This window comes from Nyctereutes procyonoides, unplaced genomic scaffold (genome assembly GCF_905146905.1).
Source record: "Nyctereutes procyonoides isolate TBG_1078 unplaced genomic scaffold, NYPRO_anot_genome, whole genome shotgun sequence".
Lineage (NCBI taxonomy): Eukaryota > Metazoa > Chordata > Mammalia > Carnivora > Canidae > Nyctereutes > Nyctereutes procyonoides.
Genome location: NW_026575142.1, coordinates 2,165,651 through 2,190,621, shown reverse-complemented (window position 1 = coordinate 2,190,621; position 24,971 = coordinate 2,165,651).

Genomic DNA, 24,971 nt, shown 5'->3' with positions numbered 1-24,971 from the left:
ATAAATATTATTTGCATACCCTTTGTTTATATAATAAACTTGATTTCTCTTTGTATTTCATATTCTCCAAAGTTCACGTTTTTACTGTTAAAGCTGAGTATAGACAAATTATTTTTCCATTCAATGAAAAGACTTGTTAAGATAATGTGATAGAATGTAAAATAAAATTGTGGTACTCAAAATACCTGAGTGAGAAAATGATACAATATCCTCTCCCCACCTCCACTTAAAGTATTTGGACTTTAAACCTAACACAATATAATCACACAAAGGCTGTTCACACTTAGAGTGCTAGATCTCCTTCAAGAGCCCTTCTGCTCACCTAATTGAACCATACTCAAGTTCAGGCAGTTTGTATTTTGGGCTTTTAGAATACCTCTTATTAATTTACTTTAATTTTATTTATTTTTTAAGTAAGCTCCATGCCCAAGGTGGAGCCCAGACACAGGGCTTGAACTCACAACCCTGAGATCAAGACCTGTGCCGAGATCAAGAGTCAGACACAGCCAGTAGAATCACCCACGTGCCCATATTTTTTTATTTTCAAGTAATCTCTATACCCAATGTGCACTTGAACTTAAAACCCTGAGATCAAGAGTTGCATGCTCTACCGACTGAGCCAGCCAAGCACCCCTAGGATACTTTTTAGAGCCATTAGCTTGGCTGCTGTGTTTTCAGACATTTTGTATAATTTACATAAATTAATATGGTAGTAGAAATATCTGTGGTTAGTTCTAATGGGAATTGGGCCCTGAATCCACTTACAGATACAGTGCAGATTATGACCCCAGCACTGTTGTTTGAGATAGACACTCCCATTTGGATCCCTGTAGAATGGAAGCCAGGCTGCGTGGCTACTTCTGTTCCAGGGCCTGGTCTCCCACTCGGATAGCCTAGAGTCTTAACAGAAATAATGTAGTTTCTGGACTCATCCAAGCTCACATGGAACTGATTATAATAGAAAATAGGTTTCAAAAATCACGATCAGAAACATGGTTGCCAAACAGATGATGTTCATGAGCCAGTCATCACATTCTCATCTCAGAAGGGAAATTAATAGGGGAAGACTAATAGGTAAGAACTATAGGAAAGATAGTCGGATGGAGCTAGATTTTTAAATGAATTTATCAGAAGCGATTTACTTATCAGCTAATTAAAGACCTTTCCCTAAACTACATGCTGTTGATATAGCACTAGTTAAAACTATACCACAGTGCTGCTTTATCAAGGATTCTCAAAATCACTTTGGCCTTTTTATAGGTAGATTTCTCTAGTACAGTTTCCAGGGAGATAGATTAATTCTATCATAAGCTCTCTCTGAATCAACTGTGGGGTTAAATTCTTTTGAGAACTCTTCTATTATCTTAAATTTGGATTTGTTTGCTCCATCAAAATAAATTATTTCCTTGACTTTCTTCTCTTTTTCCTTTATTTTGGGTCTGTGGACTTCTGTCCAACTGGGTTTTTTTTTAAAAATAAAAACATTTTCAGAGTTTGATTAGAAAAAAGTCATCTAGAAATAAATACATTGATTATAATCAATTTAAAATGTGAAATACCAAAAGTTGCAAATGATGGAAAAAAATTTTCACTAAAATATATATGGCCAATTTCTTAGGCAGAGAATGGTGATAATTTTCTTTTTAAATTAGATAAACTTAGAGATCACATTTTAAAGTTACCTGGGTTTGTCAAAACTGCAATAACACTTCTTTCAACTTTAGTAGATAAATACCTATCTGCTTCTGTTGGGAAAGTTTACAAGTTGAGAAGTATATGATATTTTTTTCCCTTCAGTGACCTTTCCTGATTGAATTTTACATTTCCTAGTTTTCAAACCTATACTCACTTGTAAATAACATATCACAGTCCTGTAGGGACACCCAATTTCCTACATTATTTAGCCTTTTTTTCTGTACTTCAGATTGACTAGAAGTTTCATAATTCATATGTTGACTGATTCTAATCCTTAGAGACCTTATTAAAACACTAGACTAACTGTACACAGTCTGATTCAAAACAAACCAGATAATTACATTCCCAGGAGTCTCTGGGCTTATTCCACTTGAAAAGCTTAAAAAACCTTTCTTACATACAATGTTGAAAAGCGTAATTGTGGCTGCTAAACAACATGGAATAAATAGCTCGGAATAATTTTTATTTTACATAGTTATATATTTTAGTCTAGAAAAATAGGTTTTTGTTTTACATGGAAAACATTTTTAAAAAGTATACTTATTCAGCTTAAATTTACCCCAATATCCAGATATTTTTGTCCATTGGATACAGAAATGCTTAATTATTAACATGGACTTTAATAGATAATTTATTGTTACTATTTGTTTTCATTTAGGTTTATTACTGATTATTGGGATGAGTGGGGGAGATCAGTCCTTTTCTTTTAGCTACTCTGAATTATAAGGAGTAGTGGGGCATCTAGATTTCTCATGTACCTCCCTTACATGGCTGATGGAAAACTTCAATAAGGTGGTATAGAGGAAAAACACAGGCTAGGCAAATATTATTGTTTTTTGACACTAAATTTGATGAATTTAAGTGATAAGGGGTTGCTTTTATGTTTCAACCTTGTTAACCAAATGTATCTCTATTTAAGAACTCATGATCAGCACTGCAAACTAACTGGCATTTGAAGGCTGCCTTTGATAACTGAATTATTACAGCCATTATTGTTGTGCTTTTTCATTAGGATCACCAGGTTTTGGATAAAAAAAGAGGACCAGTAAAATTAGGGAGGAAGGGATCCAAGATGGTGGTGTAGGATGATCCTGAACTTACCTCTTCTCAGGAACACAACAAACTTAACGGCTTGTAAGGAAATGATAGTATACTTTTCCTCTGAAAAGGAGGAACTAGAGAATTAGATGAACAATGTATTTACAACAATTCAATATATTCACAACAAAAGACAAGAGATGCACTAAGAAGAATAAAAGAGGCAAAGACATGACCTTGCTCTGGACCCCACTGCTGACGTAGCTACCCCACAACTGGGAAGGATCCCCAAAATGTGTAGTTCTCTTTTGAGGAGTGAAGGGACTATTTCCCACACTAGGCAACCCAACTCGCTGAGCTGGTATTGGAAGGATGAGACCCCAAAATGTCTGGTATTGAAAATCCAGGCAGGGCACCTCGGGTGGCTCAGCAGTTTAGCACCACCTTCAGCCCAGGGCATGATCCTGGAGACCTGGGATCGAGTCCCACGTCAGGCTCCCTGCATGGAGCCTGCTTCTCCCTCTGCCTGTGTCTCTGCCTCTCTCTCTCTCTCTCTCTCTCTCTCTCTCCTCTCTGTGTATTCTCATGAATAAATAAATAAAATCTTAAAAAAAAAAAAGAAAATCCAGGCAATAAAAATCAGGAGAATCATAGACCTCTAGGGTACAGAAATCCCACCCTTGTAAGGGTGGTACATGAATTCATTTTCCCTGAGATCCAGCCACAAAAGCAACAGATTGAAAAGTATCTAAGCCATAAGCAAGGGAGACCCACTTACTAATTTTAAAACAGCTGCTGGAGAGGCAGGAATCTTCAGGGACTTTATCCAGGGACAGAAGTTCTGGAAGATACCATTTTTACAATCTTGTTTTAACCTGCTGGTGACAGAACCAAAGGGCATAATTTTTGGTGCTCTCCTCCCTCTAACCTGCTAGCACCAGGGCATGGTCGGCCTACCCTGTGCCCTAAGTGAGCTGGATGAGCATCCTGAGCCCCACCATGCAACACATGGGGATGCCCACGCGATGCCTGGCTCTGGTGACCAAGGGAGATTGTACTTCTGGCCCACATGCGACAGCTTTGGCACAAGACCACTCTTTAAAGGCTAAGAGAGGGTAGCCATTTTGCCGAATAGTATAGACAGAGAAACAGGCAAAATGGGGAGACAGAGGAATATGCTCCAAACCAAAGTACATGACACACCCCCAGAAAAAGATCTTAATGAATTGGAAATAAGCAACCTGTGTGATAAAGGATTTAAAGTAGTGGTCATAAAAATGCTCACTGATCTTGGGAGAAGAACTGGATGGACACAGCAAGAACTTCAACAAAGAGATAGAAAATATAAGAAAATACCAAACAGAAGTCATAACCGGACTGAAAAATACAGTAGAGGGGTACGGCAGCAGAACAGATGAAATAGAAGCACAAACCGACAAACTGGCAGGCAAAGCGATGGAAAACACCCAGACAGAACAGCAAACTGAAAAAAAAAAAAAGAATTAAAAGAAGTGAGGATGCATTAAAGACCCTCTGTGACAACATCAAGGGGAAATAACATTCACATTATAGATGTCCCAAAAGGGAGAGAGAAAAAGGGCCAGCAAAATTATGTGAAGAAATAATGCCTGGAAACTCTCCTGATCTGGGGAAGGAGACAGACATCCAGGTCCAGGAAGCCCAGAGAGTTCCAAACAAGATGGACCCAAAGAGAAACATGATGAAACACGTTATAGTTAAAATGGTAAAAGTAAAGGATAGAGGAAATCTTAAAAGGAATAAGAGGTAAGCAACATATGGCTAAGAGAATTTTCATAAGGGTGTCAGTGTATGTCCCAGCAGAAAATGTATAGGCCAGAAGGGAGAGATGACATATTCAGAGTGCTGACAGGGAACAACTGCCAGCGGAAAAGTCTCTACCCAGGCAAGGCTATCATTCAGAATTGAAGGAGAGATTAAGAGTTTTCCAGACAAGCAAAAGCCAAAGGAGGTCTTCACCACTAAACAAGCTTTGCAAAAAATGATAAAGCTAAGCTAAAAAGAAAAGGCGCTGATTAATAATAAAATATATTAAGTTTTATTAAGGTAAATAAACAAAGGTAGTAGATCAACCACTTATAAAACCAGTATGAAGGGTAAGAGACAAATTGGTAAAGTTTAAAAAGTATGATAGTTAAAGAATACATGAGACACACAAAATTAAAAGATAGAAAAAAAAATAAAAGATAGAAGATGTGGGTTCCCCTCCAAGATAGAAGTGGGCTTCCATCTTGGAAGGTAAATTAACTCACCTCCTCCATGAACACACCAAACCTACACTTACTTGGAGAGAAATCCTCCTGAAGGAGGACTGAGGGCTGACTGGACTGCTTCTGAACAACAAAAGCTAGAGAGACCGCACAGAGATAGAGGACGGCAAGAGAGACAAAGACACAGCAAGGAAGGGAACCATGTCCCAGAACCCCCCCCCCCCCAAACGATAAGGGAGCTGCTGGAACTCTTTCCAGGTTGGAGGGGTTGGAGACACCACAGTTTACATTTCTTCTCCTTGATGACATGGACAGGAGCAGGGGCCTGGGGCCCTGGCTGGCCTACTGCCTCAGTGAGCTCCGGGCACCAGCCCGTACCAGCCCCAGCCATCCCACCAAGGTACTTCAACAGGACACTTCCTGGGACGCCCTTGGTCAGTGCTCACTGTAGCTCCAGCCGTCTTACCAAGGTGACGCGGGCAAAGCACCTGAAATACTCCAGGCCCGCTCTACTTCGGCTCGTAGGGCACCCCCAGTGCAGAGTGCTCTGAGACCTAGCTCATGCCTGCTTCAGATCCAGCTACCCTGCCAGGGTGCTTCTTGCACAACCTGTGCCCTTCTCTGGTCCAGCTGTCCCACCAGCGCACACCCTGCATGGAGCACTTTGGGATACCCTGGCCTGCGCTCCACCTTGGCTCTAGCTGCTGTGCCGAGGCACCCTTGGCACAGAGCACTCTGGAACACCCTGCCCTGCCCTAGCCACTTCCACTGCAGCTGTCTTGCCTGCATAGGGCACCCAAGGACCCCCTGGCTGGTGTCCCACCTAGGCTCCAGCTACCCTGCCAGAGCAACCCCTGCACGGAGCACTCTGTGGCCCCCTGGCCTGCATGCCAGCTTGGCTCCAGTCTCTCTGCCAGGATACCCTGTGTGGATCACCTCAGGACCCTCTGGCTTATACCCAATTCAGCTTTTGCTGTCCTGACGGGGCGTTCTTTATGAGAAGAGCCTCAGGATCACCTGAGGCATGTCCACTTCAGCTCCAGCCATCCTACAAGGGCACCCCCAGCATGAAGTACTCTGGGCCCCAGTCCACACCAGCCACAGTTCCAGCCAGCCAGCCAAAGTCACCAGGTGCATGTAGTATACACAGGGGATGACTATCCAGAAAACTATTCCTTCAAGTTTAGGAGAAGTAGCTATTTTACTTATTTCATAGAAACAACAAGCAAAATGAGACAGAGGAATATGCTACAAATGAAAGAATAAGATAAAACATGAGAAAAGTAACTAAATGAAATAGAGATAAGAAATATGTCTGATAAATAGTTTAAAGTGATGATCATAACTAGGCTCACTGGACTGGAGAGGAGAGTGGAGGAATTCAGTGAGAACTTCAACAAAGAGAAAATATATTTAAAAAGGAGCAATCAGAGTTGAACACAACTGAAATGAAAAAAAAAAAACACTTGAAAGAATCAACAGTAGCAGTTCGTAAAAGGGAAGTTTATAGTGATAGAGGCCTACCTCAAGGAACAAGAAAAATCCCAATCTAACCTTATACTTATACCATATAATCCCGGAAATCTACTTTTGGATATTTATTCAATGAACATGAAAACACTAATTCAACCCATACATGGAGCCCATGTTCTTCGTAGCATTTTTCCAACGGCCGTGGTTTGAGAGCAACGTGTCCATCGCTAGACGAATGGCTAGAGACGTCCGTACACACATGGAGGGAGATGAGTCACGAAACAGAAGCACGTGTTGCCGTTTGTGACAACACGTGGGACCCCTCAGGGCGTTCTGCTGAGTTTTCACCCCGGGGCGGGGGGAGGACGAAGGCTGTGCAGTTGCACTCCCACTTGGAACCTAAAAAACAAACAAAACAGAGACAGATCAGAGAATCAAGTTCTGGTAGCCAGAGGGCATGGGGTTGGGAGGGGGGGAACAGGTGAAGGGGTCCCAGGTAGAAACACAGGTAGCCAGCCCTATTCTAACGACGTGGTAGAGGTGAATGGGACCACGGGGGTGATGGTTCCACAGTGCTCAAAGCTATGGGACCCCTGGACCCCTGTCACAGCCTGATATCATCCTGTGAGTCGATTACGTGGTGCCCAAATGGGGGGTGTCTCTTGATCGGGTGGGGGGCCCCAAATAGAGGGTGACCATCGAGTGGGAACGGGTGGCACAGGCCTTGAAGGAATTCACCGCAGGCCGACCAAAGGAGATAAAATTTAGTGGGATAACCTGCAGGGGAGTGGCGGGCAGTGGGGGAGAGGCTGTGTGCAGGGGGGCAGGGGCCAGGGCTGTTCCTAAAGGGAGAAGCTGGGGACATAGGGCTACATGTGGAAGCTCTCCTTTTTGGGGGAGCCTGCCCAGTAGCCCTTTGGCTGCTTAGGGCCCCCGGTGGATTGAGGTAGGCCGCCTGAGGGGGGCTCCGTGGCCCCTTCTGCGACCCACTGCTCAAGCCCGTTGGCCTAAGCGCAGCCTGTCCAAGTTACACATTATCTATCGATGGATCTCATGCAGGGGGGTTGCCGGGATGGAGCAGCTCAGCCTCCCAGAACCCCAGGAATGGCTCCGCTCTCCAGGACGGCTGGACCAGAGCCGTGAGGAAGGCATCCAGGGGATGCTTCTGTGGGCCTGTTATCCAGCGGCTCCGGAATCAGGGAGACCCGGGTAATTTTTGACATTCCCTCAACCCAGTCCTTTTTTTTTTTTCCTAAATTTTTATTAATCTGAAGTGTAAGTCATACAATTTTAAAGTATTTTTAATGACATGATTTTCTTCAGAAAAAAAGAAAATACTCCTTGAGAATTTTTTTCTTGATGTCTTTACTCATATTTTGCATATATTTCTAAACTTCTAAGAGAATATATGGCAATATAGGAGCTTCCCTGCTAGCCCGGAAGCTCAAGTCCGTCCGTGCCTTAAGCATGCTCAGCCGCGGCCCTGCCCTCTGGCAGAATTGGTGCTGACTTCCCCCCCCCAGTCCCCGGATCCTGTTAATATAAGAGGAGGACCGGGAAGCACACCCCAGAAAGGGTGGGGGTGGGGGTGGGGGTTGTGGAGCGAGTCGTCCCCCCACCTCGCCTTCTGTGCTGGTGGAGACTTGACTGGTTTTCCTTCCAGTACGTTGGGTGGGAATGGGAGGGTCACTGGCAAAGCTTGGGGATGTCCGCAGTGGAGGACATGGACGGTGGATCGGGTTGTAACTGTCATCAGCAAGACCCCAACGGGCTGCCCTTCATCTTCACAGAAATACTGAGCTGAAGGCGGTTGAGGCCTCGTGGGCTCAAGAGAAACTTGTGTCCCTCCCCTGACCCCACAGAGGCAGCTAGTTTGGAGGGCTGTCCCCGGAGGGGGGCTGGGCACAGAAACACCTCTTCCCCGAGTGATCCATCTGTGTGGCAGGACGGACACCTCCCTACCGGACATCTGCTCTTGTCACCTTGTGAGGTGCACCCCTTGCCCCTGAGCCCCAGGCCCCCAGGCCGCTCTCCTTAGTCCAGGACCGTACGCCCTGCTCTGCCTGACTGCCTGGAGCTGCCACGCGTGCACAGGCCCCCACGCACACCATCACATCTTGTCTTCTCCCGTGAACCTGCCTCACGTCAACCTGGTTGTTGGTGCAGCTGGAAGGGCCTTGTAGCGTCCCGTTGGAAAGTAATCCTTGGCTGACTGCTGCCGGAGGATATCCGGCCCAGTCCACACGGCGACGCAGCCCGTCACCCACGGACGCCTCTAGCCTTGGTCTGTGCAGCACACCTTCCTGTCACCGACGCTGCTCCCCGGCCTGTGGCAGCTCGTCAGTCCGCTGCAAGCTTTGTGGCTGGCCCACCCAGGGACTTCTGTCTTTGTCGTCACATTCTTGGGTCCCCTTATCGGAAATTCCAAGTAGGCGAGTCCATGTCCACAACAAAACACAGTTACCAGCAGATACGGGTGATTTCGACAATGAGCAGGGTTCAGAGACGGAACAGCTCACGCTCCTCCGACGTAATGTGGCCCCCAGACCTGCAGCATCAGTAGCGCCTGTGACCGTGAACTGCAGGCCCTTCAGTGCTGCTCCCAGACACACTTACTTCCTCTTTGCATTTTAATAAGATCTCCCAGGTGATGTGTAAGCAATGCAGTTTGAGAAGCACAACTCTTTTTTTTTTTTAAGATTTTATTTACTTATTCATGAGAGACCCAGAGAGAGAGGCAGAGACCCAGGCAGAGGGAGAAGCAGGCTCCCTGCGGGGAGCCCGACGTGGGACTCGATCCCGGGACCCTGGGGTCACGCCCTGAGCCCAAGGCAGGTGCTCAACCCCCGAGCCCCCCGGCGTCTTGAGAAGCACAACTCCAATACTCACCTCTGATAAGTAAAATCTTTGAGGATCTGAACTACATGTTACGGGAACCTCATCAACTACCTGGAAAAGGTGCTGCGCTTCTGTGCTCCGTCCTCCCCTTTGCCCGTGTAAAAACCTTTCTTCCTACTACTGCTCCTCACGCCGGAACAGTGTATTTTAAATTCACGGTTGTCCACACTCCCCACCCCCCCGTCGCCCTTTCTAATTCCTTGAAATTTCTAAGATGTTTCTGGCTTTGGAATATTGCATTTGCCTTTCTCTCTTTGGAACATTGGTCTCTGCAGAGGGGCGCCTGGGTGGCTCCGTCGACTGAGCCGCCGACTCTTGATTTCAGCTCAGGTCATGGTCGCAGGGGCCTGGGATGGGGCCCTGCTCCGGCTGTGTGCTCAGCGGGGAGTCTGCTGGAGGGCTCGCTCTCTCCCTCTCCCTCTGCACACCCATGCACACCCATGCATGTGCTTTCTCTCTCTCTGAAATAAATAAATAAATGAATCTTATAAAAAGGTCTCTGCTGAATTCCTTAGACCTTCTCTTACCCCATCTGAGTTGGCTTCTGACCCTAATCCTTAGATGCTTCCACCTTATGATTCTGATCCTATTTTTTTGTTCATTTTCATGTTTAAAATTACCTAGGTTGTCTACTTATCCACCTTAGATATTAAGCTTCTGGAGGATGAGGACCTTCTCTGTCCCTTGGAGCAGAAATTCAAAAACATAGTGAGTAATTAGTTTTCTGAATAATTATATCAACTTTGAATTGTTTCTGTAGTTACTCATTTACTTCTTGAAACTAACAATTTCCTAAAAGCTCAAAGTAAAGTTTTCAAAAGATACATACCTGTGTACACGCACATATACACACACAGTCTCTTGGACTCTAAGTGTCAAAAGCCTAGAACCCAGGTGTGATAAATTGAATAAAAATATTTTTGGAAAAAAAAATATTTTGTCTGATTTGAGGTGCCTTTTCAAAAGAAAAAGAATAGATCTTCAATGGAATAATATTTGTAGAAGAGAAACTCTTTAAACCTTCAGAATTTAGGGCACCTGGGTGGCTCAGTGGCTGAGCATCTGCCTTTGGCTCAGGTCGTGATCCTGGGATCCCGGGATCGAGTCCCTCATGGGGCTCCGGGAAGGGAGCCTGTTTCTCCCTCCACCTGTGTCTCTGCCTCTCTCTCTGTGTATTTCTCATGAATAAATAAAATCTCTAAAAAAAAAACCCTTCAGAATCCATAGAAAGGGTCTAACCATGGCAAAAAATTTATAAAATTAAGAGAAACAAAGTAACCACAAATAACCCATTTTATAATTAAAATAGTTCTTGGAAATGTCATCTTGTATAAAGAGGAAGTTTGGGAAGCAACCAAGATGTCCTACATGGCTTCTGCAGGTGAATGGATAAAATGGATAGTGGGATATTATTTAAAGCTAAAAAGAAGGACCTATCAAGCCATAAAAAGACCTTAAGTGCATATTACTAAGTGAGATGTCAATCTGAAGAGGCTGCATACTGTGTGATTCCAAAAATATGACATTCTAGAAAAGGCAAAACCTTGGAGAGCAGTTATGGTGAGGAGGGTAAAAATGCAGAGCACAGAAGACATTTGGTACAGTGAAAATATTCTATATGATGTTATAATGAAGGATATATATTATTAATTTTGTCCAAATCCACAGATATACAATACCAAGAATTAGCCCTAAATTTCATTTTTATGGGTTTTGGTGATTTGTGGACTTTGGACGATTATGATATGTCAATATAGGATCATCTTGATAAAATAGGTTCCATTCTGGTGAGTGATGTTGATAATTGGAGGAGCTATGCATGCATGGGGGCAAGAGGTATATGGTAAATCTCTGTACCTCTCCACAATATACTACCAGCCAGAAATTGTTATGAGACAAAGAAGGCCAATATACAATGATAAAGATGCCAATCCAATAAGAGTATATAATATTCAAAAACATTTGTGCAACAACACAGGAAAACCTAAATATATTAAACAAATATTAATACACTGGGAGGGAAAAATGGCAATACAATTATAGTGGGGAACTTCAATCTCAGTTTTATCAATGAAGATTTCATCCAAAGAAACGATTGGTGAGAAAACATTGGACTTAAATGACGTATTAGACTAGATGGACTTAACAGACATTTACAGAACATTCTATTCAATAGGAGCAGGACATACATTCTTCTCAAACACACATGGAACATTCTCCACGATAGAGCATATGTTAGGTCACATGCATTTTGTTATTTAAGAAGATTGAAATAATATCAATCATCTTTTCTGACAATAGTGGTATGAAACTAGAAATGACATGAAAAAACTGGAAAACTCATAAATATGTAGCTATTAAACAACATGCTACTGAACAAGCAATATGCCAAGGAAAAATCAAATGAGAAATTTAAAAAATATCTTGAGAGAAATGAAAATGGAAAAGCAACATACCAAAACTTAGCAGATCCAGCAAACGCGATTCTAAGAGCAAAGTTCATAGTGATAAATGCCTACCTTAAGAAGCAAGAAACATTTCAAATAAACAACTTAACTTCACACCTCAAAGAACTAGAAGAAGACCAAACTAAGCCTGATGTTAGTAGAAGGAAGGAATCAACAAATATCAGAGAGGAAATAGACTAAGAAGACATTAGAAACAATAAATAAAACTAAGAGCTGGATTTTTCAATAGGTAAACAAAATAGAAAAATTTTTAGCTACTCTTACCAGATAAAAAAAGAGATATGACTGAAATAAATAAAATTAGCAATCAAAGAAGAGAATTTATAGCTGCTAACATAGAAATACAATGGAGCATAAGAGACTGAACTAACTGGGCCACCTAAAAGAGATGGATAAATTATTAGAAACATAAAACCTACTAAGACTGAATCATGAAAAAAGTAGAAAATCTGAACAGACTGATTTCCAGTAATGAGACTGAATCAATAATTGAAAACCTCTGAACAAACAAAAGTCCAGGACCAGACAGTTTCACAGGTGAATTTTTCCAAACATTCAAAGAAGAAACAAAGCCAATCCATCTCAGACTCTTACAAAAAAATAGAAGAGGAAGAAATACTTCCAAACTCATTTTACTAGGCCTGCATTACCCTCATGCAAAAAACAGAGAAGGATCCTACGAGAAAGGAAATACAGGTCAATATCCCTAATGAACATAGATACAGAAATCCTCAACAGGAAAGTGTTGTCACCAAGATGGGAACACGGGTTGTTCCTGGCTTCATCCACCCTCACAAGAACAACTAATAACTATTCATAGACAAGGTACCACCAAGAGAATCCTAGAACACAGGGTGAAGCTGAAGCACCTCCCTGTAGCACAAAGACCAAGGCAGCCTGCATTGGAAGGGTAAGGGGAGTGGCTACACGCTGACTATATTGCCTTCTACCCAGGAGGGTGCAGCAACACCCTGAGAGAGCTCCCCTGAGAAAAGAGAGTCCAGGTGGACAACCACCTCCTTCAGCATTGTTGCTTACTTCTTGGGAGCCCCGATTCTGGTCTCCCCCACAAGGATTACAGAAGAACCCACAGGGCTTTAAAATTAGGAATATGATTGTGATGGAGAAGGGGAAGGGGCTTGCAGTAGCCAGCACTCAGATCTTGGTAGACTGAGTTCCTACCTGCGGCACCCATGCAGTACTTGTAACCAGCAGATTTGCTTGTTGGCAGCCCCATGTCAGTAGCACAGTCGGAGAAGAGGACCGTCCTCTGATTCTGGTCCTCAACTAAAGGGTTTTGCTGGTCCCATAGCCTAGTCCCCCAGCACCCACAGGGAAGCTGTGTCAAACCTTCACATATTGCTGAGGAAAGCTCCTAGCTTGACCCACCAGAAAGTCTGGCAGGAACATTTGGAAGCAGCACAGCCAAGCAAACCCCAAACAGCGTAGGCAGAGCTGATCACCAATAAAGCCAGTGGCAGGCATGGAGGATTCCCCAACCCCACCCAGGTGGGAAACAAAATTCATATTCCCACCCAATGCTCAATGAAATTTTTAGCCCCACCCAACCAAAAAGCCCGTCCAGAATGCCAGCAATGCTTGAATTGAGTCCAGCAAGCAGAGACGATTGTCTGCAGAGCAAAACCAGTGACTCTGGCCAGGGAACTTAGGACACAGGGTGGCACGAGTCAAGGCCACAAATAGCCTTACTGGCCTTGGAGCTGGTCCTCCCACTGTGCTTAGGCAGCGAAAATAATTCACAGCACCACCCATTGCTGAATATAGCTATCGGTACCTCGGCCAGGGAACCCATCAGAGCCCTGGGGAAGCCGTACAGCCGCCCTAACAGCCTTATATTGTAGCCTATATTAGCCTTCCATTCAAGTGGTACTTGAATAGAGCCCAGCCCATGGCTTTCCCCTTCTGAGCAAAACTGATGGCCCCATATGGCCAAGGGATTCAGTAGACAGTCTTGCCAGATTTGGGTCACCCTTCCCAGATTTGTGCAGACCGAGGTACATTCTGCTGCCCAGCCAAGGCGAGAAAACCAATTCATAACCGAACCCTGCTGCTGAGTAAAGTACCAAATCTAACCAGCTAGTAAGCCTGATCGAGGAACCAAAGCAACCACCAAACGCATGCTGTAGCCTCACATAGGCTGGAACCAAGCTACAGGTCCTAGCCAACTGTTCTAGGCCAGTATTACTCCTCCAACCTCAGAACTTGGGCAGTTACCTTGGTCTGCAAAACACCAAGATTAGCAAGCTCCACCTGACCAAGGACATCATCAGCAGACTTACCCAGAAACCCACACTGAACTGACTGATGAACTGTCTCTGCCAAGGTGAACTTGTAAAGTCTAGATGAGAAGACTACATACATATGCAGATACTAATTTAAGGAATCAAGGATCATGAAATATCTGGGAAACATGACAGCACCAAAGGGAACTAATAAAGCTCCAATAATTGACCCTAAAGAAATGAAGATCTGTGAACTGCCAAAAGATTTAGAATAATCCTTTTAAAGAAGTTTATTGAACTATAAGAACAATCAGACTACTAAACAGAATTAGGAAAACAATGCATGAACAGAATGATTTCAACAAAGAAACAGGATCAAAAACAAAGAAACACAAACATCCTAGAGCTGAAAAATACAATGATTGGAAAGAAAAATTAAACAGAGAGCTTCACATGAGGACTCATCATGCAGAAGAATCAATAATCTAGAAGACATTTGAAATTATCTAGTCAGAGAAGCAGAAAGAAAGAAGAACGAAAAAGAGTGAAGAAAGCCTATAAGATGTATGGCACAAAATCAAAAGAATAACCACATTATGTGAATTCCAGGAGAAGAGAAAGGAACAGAAATATATACTTAAAGCTGAAAACCTCACTAACATGGAATGAAATGGACATCTAGTTTCATGAAGCAAAAAGGACCCTAAATACATTCTACTCACATAAGATTACACTGAGACATTATAATTAAATTGTCAAGACAAAGACAAAGAAAGGGTTTTGAAAGTAGGAAGAGGAAAAAAAGGAATTATATACAAGGAAACCCACATAAGACAATTGGGTGTTCCTCAACAGAAATGTTTCAGTCCAGGAGAGATTGGGATGATATATTCAAAATATTAAAGAAAAAAACCTATCAATATAGATTCTATACACATTAAAGTTGTCCAGAGGTCAAGGCTTTCTTTTTTTAAAAATTTTTTAATTTGTTTTTAGTAACCTCTATACCCAACATGGAGATTGCACTTACCACCCTGGGATCAAGAACTGCATACTCCTCCAACTGAGCCAGTCAGGTGCCCTGAGATAAAGACTTTCTTGAACAAACAAAAGCTGAAGTTTGTATCACTAGACCTGCCTTATAAGAAATGCTAAAAGAACTTCTTGGAATGGAAATAAAAGTATGTATGCTAAGTCACATCACAAAAACTTAAGTAATGTAAAACTTACGATAATGGTAAATATATAGTCAAAACTGGATCCTATAATTTATAATGGTGGTATGCAGTCCACTTGAAACTAGGTTAAAAGTGAAGGAACAAACGTAGTAAAAAGAACCATAACTACAATAATCTGTTATTACACGATATAAAAAATATGCAAACTCTAGGGCAGCCCGGGTGGCTCAGTGGTTTAGCGCCGCCTTCAGCCCAGGGTGTGATCCTGGAGGCCTGGGATCGAGTCCCATGTTCTCTCTCTGCCTGTGTCTCTGCCACTCTCTCTCTGTGTGTCTCTCATGAATAAATAAATAAAATCTTAAAAAAAAATGCAAACTGTAACATCAACAACCTAAAATGTGAGCTGGAAGAGAAGCAAAAGTGTAAAGTTTAGGAATTATACTGAATTTATCAGTTTAAAATAGGGTGTTGCAATTTTAAGCTATTTCATACAGTCCTCACAAAAAACACAAAGAAAGAACCTGTAAAAATTACACAAAAGAACAAAACAAGCTAAAGCATACCAACAGTAAAAGACACCAGATCTAAAAGAGACCGCAGGACCAAAACAATAACATAACAATGGATATACAAACCAACCAGAAAACAATTGACAAAATGGCGACAGCAAGTCCACATGTATCAGTTTGCTAATATAAAGTATAAAATACTTTATACTTTAGTAGATTTAATTTTCCAGCCAAAAGATAGAGAACGGCAGAATGGATTACACATAAGATCCAACCATATGCTGCTTAACGACAGACTCACTTTCGGCTTAAAGATACTCATAGACTGAGAGCAAAGGGATGGAAAAAGATATTTCAAGCAAATGACATTCAGTGAAAGGCAGGGGTAGTACTCTTACATCAGACAAAATAGACTTTAAGTGGTAAAAAGAGACAAAATCATTTTATAATGATAAAAGGGTCAAACTAACAAAAAGAAATGGCAATTGTCAATACTTATGCACCCAACAACAAAGCACCTAAGCATATAAAGCAAAAACTCACATCTGGAAGGAGAAGTAAATAGTGATACCACAATATGAATTTTAACAGCTCATTCTCAATAATGGAAAGATCATCCAGACAGAATCGACAAAATCCTGAGAAAGAAAACCAAAGCAGGAGGCACCAACTTCCTGACTTCGGCTATATCATAGAGCTAGAGTAATCAAAACAGCAGGTGCTGGCCCAGACACCAATACATAGGTCAACGGAACGCACAGACTAAAAGCATCACGATGGAAATAGCTATTCATGCAAATGGAAACTAGAAGGAAGCTGAGAGGGTTATACTTAGAGATTCTAGGAGAAAGTGATAACAGAAAAGAAGGTCATTATAATAATGAAAATTGACCCTGAGAAAATAGAAGCGAACCCCTCACAGCTACATGGCTGCTAAGTGGTAGAGCCAGCATCGGAACTAAAGTTGCTCCGAAGCCAGTGCCTGGGCTTGCTAATTGCGCCATGTTGTACCTTGACTCTCGCCTCACCTGGGCTATGGCAACACTCTCCTCACTGGTGTTCTCACCTCTTGTATTTTTTCCCAACCTGTTCCCCAGACTCCAGCATATTGAACTTCCTAACGTCGTGCGTGATCTACCTCGACTCAATGTCAGTTGGTTTCCCTTTAGTAACAAAGGTCAAAACTGTTTGACATGTAATGGTGACAAGAATCAATTCATGTGACCTTAGGTATGTCATCTTCTTTTGTGAATTGATCCAGGTCAATTTGCTTAATTGCCCTGCAGTAATTCCTAATAGTATTAATCGTACTATATTAGTAAATATTTATTTAAAAATATGATTATCCCTGATGAACATAGATGCAAAAATCCTCAATGAAATATTAGCAAACTGCATTCAAAAATACATTAAAAATGTCATTCACCGTGATCAAAAGGGGATTATTCTGGGGATGCCAGAATGGTTCAATATTTGCAAATAAGTCAATGTGATACATCACATGAACAAAAGATAAAAATCATATTTTTTCAATAGATATAGAAAAAGCATTTGATGAAGTTCATAACCAGTTTAGGATAAAAACTCTCTACAAAGTGGGTTTAGAAGGAACATACCTCAAGGTAACATATGTAAAAAAGCCACAGCTAACATCATAGTCATTGGTGAAAAACTGAGAGTGTTTCCTCTAAGATCAGGAACAAGACAAAAATGCCCACTCTTGCAACTCTTATTCAACGTATTAGAACCCCTAGCCACATTGATCAGACAAGAAAAAGAAATATGAAGGTATCCACACTGGTAAGGAAGATGTTAAGCTGTCACCATTCACAGACGGCATGGTACTATACATAGAAAACCCTAGAGAGTACACACACACACACACACACACACACACACCCCTTCTGAAGTAATAAGTAAATTCAGCAAAGTTGCAGGATACAAAATCAGTACACAGAAATGAGCTGTTTTTCTATACGCTAATAATGAAATGGCAAAGAAATTAGAAAAAAAAGTCCATTTACAGTTGAACCCAAAAGAATAAAATACCTAGGAGTAAACAGCAAAAAGATGTACTCTGAAAATCTTAAAACACCAGTGAAGGAAATTGAAGATGACACAAATGGAAAGATATTCCACACTCTAGGATCGAAGGAATTAATATTAAAAAGTCTACAAGGAGGCCCCTGGGTGGCTCAGTCAGCTAAGCATCCAACTCTTTTTTTTTTCTTTAAAGATTTTATTTATTTATTCATGAGAGACAGAGAAAGAGAGAGAAGCAGAGACCTAGGCAGAGGGAAAAACAGGCTCCTTGCAGGGAGCCCGATGTGGGACTCGATCCTGGGACTCCAGGATCATGCCCTGAGCTGAAGGCAGACACTTAATCTCTGAGCCACCCAGGTGTTCCTAAGCATCTAACTCTTGATTTCAGTTCAGGTTGTGATCTCAGGGTCATGAGATTGAGCTTGCATCAGGTTTTGCATCAGGTTCCACAGCAGGGAGGCCGCTTCTCCCCTCTTCCCTCACTCTGCCCCTCCCCCGGCTTGTGCACACTTTTTCTCCCTAAAATAAAATAAAAAATATAAATATAAATAAATACAAATCAGTGGAACAGAATAGAGAGCCCAGAAATAAACCTAAATTTATATGGTCAATCTGTGACAAAGGAGGTAAGGTATACAATGGGGAAAAGACAGTCTCTTCAACAAATAGGTGTTGGAAAAACTGGACATCTACTTGCAAAAGAATAAAACAGAATCACTTTCTTACACCATATACAGGAATAAATTCAAAATGGATTCAAGACTTTAATGTGAGACCTGAAAACATAAAAATCCCAGAAGAAAATATAGGCAGTAATTTCTTTGACTTTGACCTTAGCAACTTTTTTCTAGATATATCCTCTCTGTCAATGGAAAGAAAAGCAAAAATAAAATATTGAGACTATACCAAAACTAAAAGCTTTTGCACCGTGGAGAAAACCATCAACAAAACCAAAAGGCAACCTGTTCAATGGGAGAGATATTTGCAAATAGTATATCCAAAGAGGGGGTTAATATCCAAAATATATAAGGTACTTATATAATTCAACACCAAAAAAAGCCCCAACCTTCCCCAAAATAAAACCCCAACAATCAAATAATTGATTAAATAACAGGCCGAAGACCTGAATAGACATTTCTTCAAAGAAGTCATGGTTGACACACATGGAAAGACGCTCAATATCCCTAATCATCAGGGAAATGCAAATCAAAACTGCAATATCACTTCACAGCTGTCACAGTGGCTAAAATCAAGAAGACAAACAACAAGTGTCGGTGAGGATGTGGAGAAGAGGAAGCCACGTGCACTGCCGGTAGGAACGTGGGTTGGTACAGCGACTGTGGAGAAGAATAATCCAATAATTCTACTCTTGAGTATTTGCGTCAGGAAGGTGAAAACAGTAACTCGAAAGGATATACACACCCTTCCTTATGTTTATTGTAGTATGATTTGCTGTCGCCAAGACAGGAGAGCAGCTGACATGTCCACCGATAGATGAATGGAGAAGGGAATGTGGTATACGTACACGACGGAATATACACGCCACCAAAAAGGGTGAGATCATTCCATTTGGGACAACATGGGTGGACCTAGAGGGTATCATGGCAAGAGAAGTAAGTCAGACGGAGAAAGACAAATACCATGTGATTCCACTCCTCAATGGAATCTAAAATGAACACAGAAAACGCAGAATCAGGACTGTAAATACAGAGAATGAACTGAGAGGAAGGTCAGGGGCGAGTTGGGTGAAATGAAGAGGAAAGGGAGACACAGGCCTCCAGGTATGGAATGAGTAAGTCACAGGAACAACAAGCAGAGCATATGGGGAACGGTCAATGATATTGTAACAGCGATGGGACGGGACAGACGGTAGCTCGACGTGGGGCAAGCACAGCATAATGAATACACTTGTCAAGTCACTGAGTCGTACTTAACATGTGCAGCTACACTGAAAAAAGAAAAGAAAAAGAAAAAAAGACAAAAGATAACAAGCATCGGTGAGGATGGGGGGTGGGGACCAACACTAGACTGGGTCACGCTGGGCTTGGAAGTTGGTGCAACCAGTATGGAAAAGAGTGTGGAGGTTCGTCAAGGATGACATGGGACGGCGACTCTAGTTGGTAGCGCTGTCTTACGGAACTGAAATTCGCTCAGAGACTAGAACTTGCAGACTGGATAGGAGGGATCCTTTCACCATGTGTGCATGTATCAAATCCCCATGATGTGCGCATTCAAGTACAGTTTCATTTAATTATACTTCAATAAAACTAAAAAAAAAGTCAGTCTTTAGTACATTGTGAGGAGATCTACTGGGAATTATATAGCCGGGGGCATCGGGGTGGCTCAGTCGGTTAAGCATCTGCTGTTGGCTTGGGTCATGATCCCAGGGTCCTGGGGTGGAGCCCTGCCCAGGGCTCCCTGCTTGGTGGGGACTATGTGTCTCCCTCTCCAGCTGCCCCTTCCCTCTGCTTGTGTGCTCTCTCTCTCTCAGATAGGTTCTTTTAAAAAATTATTAAAAACTTGTATAAATTCTCATATAGAACATTAAAGATACATTCTTTCATATTCTTTTGGTCATTTTTTTTTCTCTAGAAAATATTCTTTTTCATTAGATTAGGTAATGCTCTCATTCAATTCTATGACTATTTTCTAGGGAGTAAGGTACTGTGGTTTTTATATCATCCTTTGAAATGACAAAGGCATTTGGAAAGCTAAAGGATACATGTAGATATGATGCACTTCAGATTTAATTTTGAAATACTTTTTAAGATTGTATTTATTCATTTGACAGAGGGAGAGCACAAGCAGGGGGAGGAGCAGAGGGAGAGGGAGAAGCAGGCTCCTCATGGAGCAGGGGGCCCAATGAGGGGCTCCCTCCCAGGACCCCAGGATCAGGACCTGAGCTAAAGGCAGATGCTCACCCACTGAGCCACCCAGGTGCCCGTTAAATTCTTTTAACATCATATAAAATATTATCCAGAAGGAATTTGAGTGAATTTTAATCCTGGTAACAATATAAAATAACATATTTTAAAGCTTCCTATTGTCAAAAATAATACATTGAAGGTCATACATATTACATTTGAGAATTATCATTATTATATTCTTGTCTTATTTCTCGTACATGATTTCTTAGCCCTCTACAGTCTATAGTAAAATTAGGAAAAGGGATTTTTGAAAATTATATTGGTTAAAAGAAAATTTTTATTAAGAAAATAATGTAAATCAGTGCTAGTACTGTATTTTTAATTTCAAAATTTACGCCACATTTAATGTGGTTTCCTTATTTATTTTATTTTACTTTTTTAATTTAGGCTTATTTATATGAGAGAGAGAGAGAGCGAGCGAGCTGGCAAGCAGGTGAGGGGGAGAGGGAGAGGGAGAGAGTCTTAAGCAGACTCTGTGCTGAGTGTGGAGTGCTGCCTGGGGCTTGATCCTACGACCCTGAGATTAGGACCCTGAGATAACTGAGCCAAAACTAGGAGTCGGCTCTCAGCCAACCACACCACCCAGGCACCCCTCATTATGTTATTTAAAATTATATATTTAATAGTACGAAATATATTGAAATAATCAGGATCAAAGTATTTTAATAATTTTGATTTTTCTTCAAAATAACTTATTTTTAGAAATTTTGTGGTTAATAACCATGACCATTAGAGTCTTATTTTTTCTTGTGTAATGAACATCTAGAATTTTAGCCTTTTATATACGTGCTGCTGAAGCCAACACTAGAATTAAAGCATTTCAAAATCATCGATTATCCATAATAATGAAAAACTAATGAGGAAATTGTTATTCTTATTTTAAATAATCAGTTACATGGGTGTGTGAAACTTTGGAAAATTAACTTTGCCGTATTTTAGTGGTTTTATAAAGTATAAAAAAGATCTATTTTATTATGTCTAGCTTGCACATATTTCTCCAAAAGTTTCAATTCATATTATCTATTTTTCTTTATTTTTTAATTTTAATCTTAATTTTTTTTTTAAGTAATCGCTACACCCAACGTGGGGCTTGTTCACAACCCAAAGAGCTACTGTCTGAGCCAGCTGGGAGCTCCTGATGGTATTTTTTGAAAGAGGAAATTTTGTCAGAATACTGTGCTAGTCTTATCCAGATATTACTGAAATATCACTGAAACATACTTCTGGTCCATTGTGACATTTTTTTAAATAAAAGCAACTGCTTAAAATATTTAAGTGTCCTTTGCTACTTTGCTCCTTTGTACTAAGAATAACATACTAGTCTATCTTTACTAAGTTAGAGTTGTGTCTGAAGCACTATTTAAGCACAAATCCTTACTCTCAGGATCTCAAACGTTTGAACAAGCATACGTGTGACGCGTGTGCTCCAGGATGGAACAGATGGCCGCAAAGCAGTACAATTTATTCACGAGCTGAAATCCAACTTTCAAGCACGAGAGCCTCCCCAGTGACTTACACTCCTCTGATAGGCCAAACTGTCTTCCACTAATCAATGTTTCCATCTCCGACTTGAAAAATGCTGCCTCTGCCCCAGAGAGAGCATTCACTCATCCAACCGTCATGACCTTTTAACCTAAAGAAAATCGGTCCTCCTCCTCAAGGAGCGTGTTAGAAGTAGAACTTGTTTCCCAGTAGACATCACTTAGAAAACAGTTCATCAGCTTTTAATCTTCTAATCGCCTTTGAAAATGTTCCTGCAAATGCCTACCTCTGAATATTTCATCACAATGCCTGCTTTGAATAAAATATTTATTACCATGTGTACAAGCAACACATTACATGAGTGGTGATTAGTCAGCATCGTACTCACGAAGGTGTTTGCTCAGTGTAACACCAGCTCTGCAGCTACACTCCACTGGTAAGAACAACCTTCTGCCTCTACAAGCTCCAGAAGGCATTCTCTGGCCAGAATCAGAAAAAAAAAAAAAAAAAAAAGGCTTAAAATGGGATGATATAATACTCCCTCAATGGGGAGCTGAGCGAAATTCAGGGAAAGAGTCAGAAGGAGCAGCACTGCGTTCTCGCGTCAGACTAGGAGCAAGAAAATGTGGATTTCTGTTGTTTTGGCTTCCCACCTTGGGTGAGACGTGCAAGCCCTTTACACTTTATTTTCCTCATTTAGATAAAACCCAGGATTTCCAAGCATTCAGCTATTGCACACTGTGCCTCTGCTGAAGCGCTGGGGGACATGGACAAAGGGTTCAAGCCCCACCAGCCTCCGGCCTCCTTTGGCTCAAGCCTCCAGCCACGTCCCCCGACCCCCGAGCTGTGGTGACCCTACACCAGTGGGCAGCCCACCGCCCGGCAGCCTCCCCGCGACGAAGACTCACCTCACTGTCTGCCTTTGCTGCCAGGACCCTGGCCCCCTGCCACGGAGAGGCTGAGGTGAGGAGCGGCCTCGGCTGGAGGCCGCAGCCACCTGGCCACAGCCAAGCAGCAGCCGAAACTCAGTCTTTGAAATGACCTGTTCACTGCGCCTCTAATTTCCATTTTTTGGTCACCTCCTTTCCTTTGTTGCCTCTCCTTTCCTTCCCCTTCCTCTTAGACCTTCTAGACACCACCGTGGAGGATGTTTGGCAATGGACCTACACACTTCCTTCCCTCCCCAGCCCTCTTAGGAAGAATGATGCTACTGTCCATGTCTGACCCAGTTATTCCATCGCCTCTCGCTTCCCCTCACGTTTCATTCTCGTCGGTTCCCTCTGCCATTCCACCCACCTATCCGGAACCTCTCTGAAGCCTCCCCCCTCTGAAATCTCTTATTCAGGTACTACTTTCTCTGACCCCAACTTCCTATTTTTGCAGCTTGCCTGCCTGCTGCTCCTGTTTGGCCAATCTTGGTCTTCTGATTCATTTACTCCTTCATCCTGCCTTAGAGTCAGACTTTTCCTATAAATCTTTTCTAATTTGTTCAGATTTTGAGTCTATTTTGAGTCTTCGATCTCTCCCTTGTTGAGGCTCCAAACTTGGCATGTTCATTTTCCTTTAATTGTGACTGCCCCCCAGAGCTGCAACCATGATGAATGTAATGCTCCATCTTCTCTACTGTGGCACGTAAGAGTCTGTTTTTGCAGCTAAACATCATCCGAATGAGTCAGATTGGTAACATTACATAGATCCGTAGCCCCCAAACTTAAAAGGACTTTAAAATGGCCTGAATTGCCATCATGTTTCACTAGTTTAACTTGCCATTTCCCTTCAGAAGACAGTGTCTTGGGTCCTTTTCCAGTGACCTCAAATCTCTTTCTTTTTTACTCACTGTCTGCTGACTTAGACGGCGACCTCCCTTGTTATAGTGGATCTGTCCCTCCATCCTACTGTAGGCTCCTGACACCTACGCTCTGGCCCTTCTGTTATTACCAATGATCAGCAGCACTATCTGCCTGATATCAATTATCACACACACAGGCTGTATTTTTAGTGACATATAAAAGGGTTCAAGTCTCAGCTTTAAAAAAAATAAAAAATAAAAAATAAACCCTGAATGTCTTCCAGTTACTTTTCTTTCCTTCGTAATCTCTTGTGCTGAGTTGTACATACTCCCTGTTTCCATGTGCTCACCTGCCATTTTCTCTCCAATGCAATCGACCTAGACTTGGCTCCCACCACTCCACTGAACTCTCCTAGCTGAGGTTACGACTATTCTCCTCATTGCTAAAGCAAAATTGCATTCTTCAGTCTTGATCTCACCTGACCTAGTTGAAGACATTTTCTTTCTTTGGTTTTCTACTAATACCACGTATTTTTTTCATTTTGCCTCCCTCCTATGTGGCCACTTGTCTTCATGATTCAGTAGTTCAACAAATATAGAATTCCCATGTTTGTCAAGCACTGTATGTCGACCATACAGCAGTGAACTAGACAATGAGGTCCTTGCCCTCAAATATATTTTAAGGGGGGGGATTAAGTAATTGTATTCAGGTTTCAAAAATAGTACAAATAGTAGAAATTTGGTGGTACTTCTATGTTTTTTAAAATCAGCGAAACCATTCTAAATGTGGCATAACTTATAGCATTATAAAATACTTTATTTTCATTTCATGTATAAGCAATACCTTTAGAGAAATAAAGTGAAAAAGACAACTACCCTCTGGATTTTCTTATAGGTTTATGGTGAATATTAATACAAGAAGATGCAAAAAATATACAAGATCTTGAAAAGAATTCTTCTATATTAAATGTTATCAAGT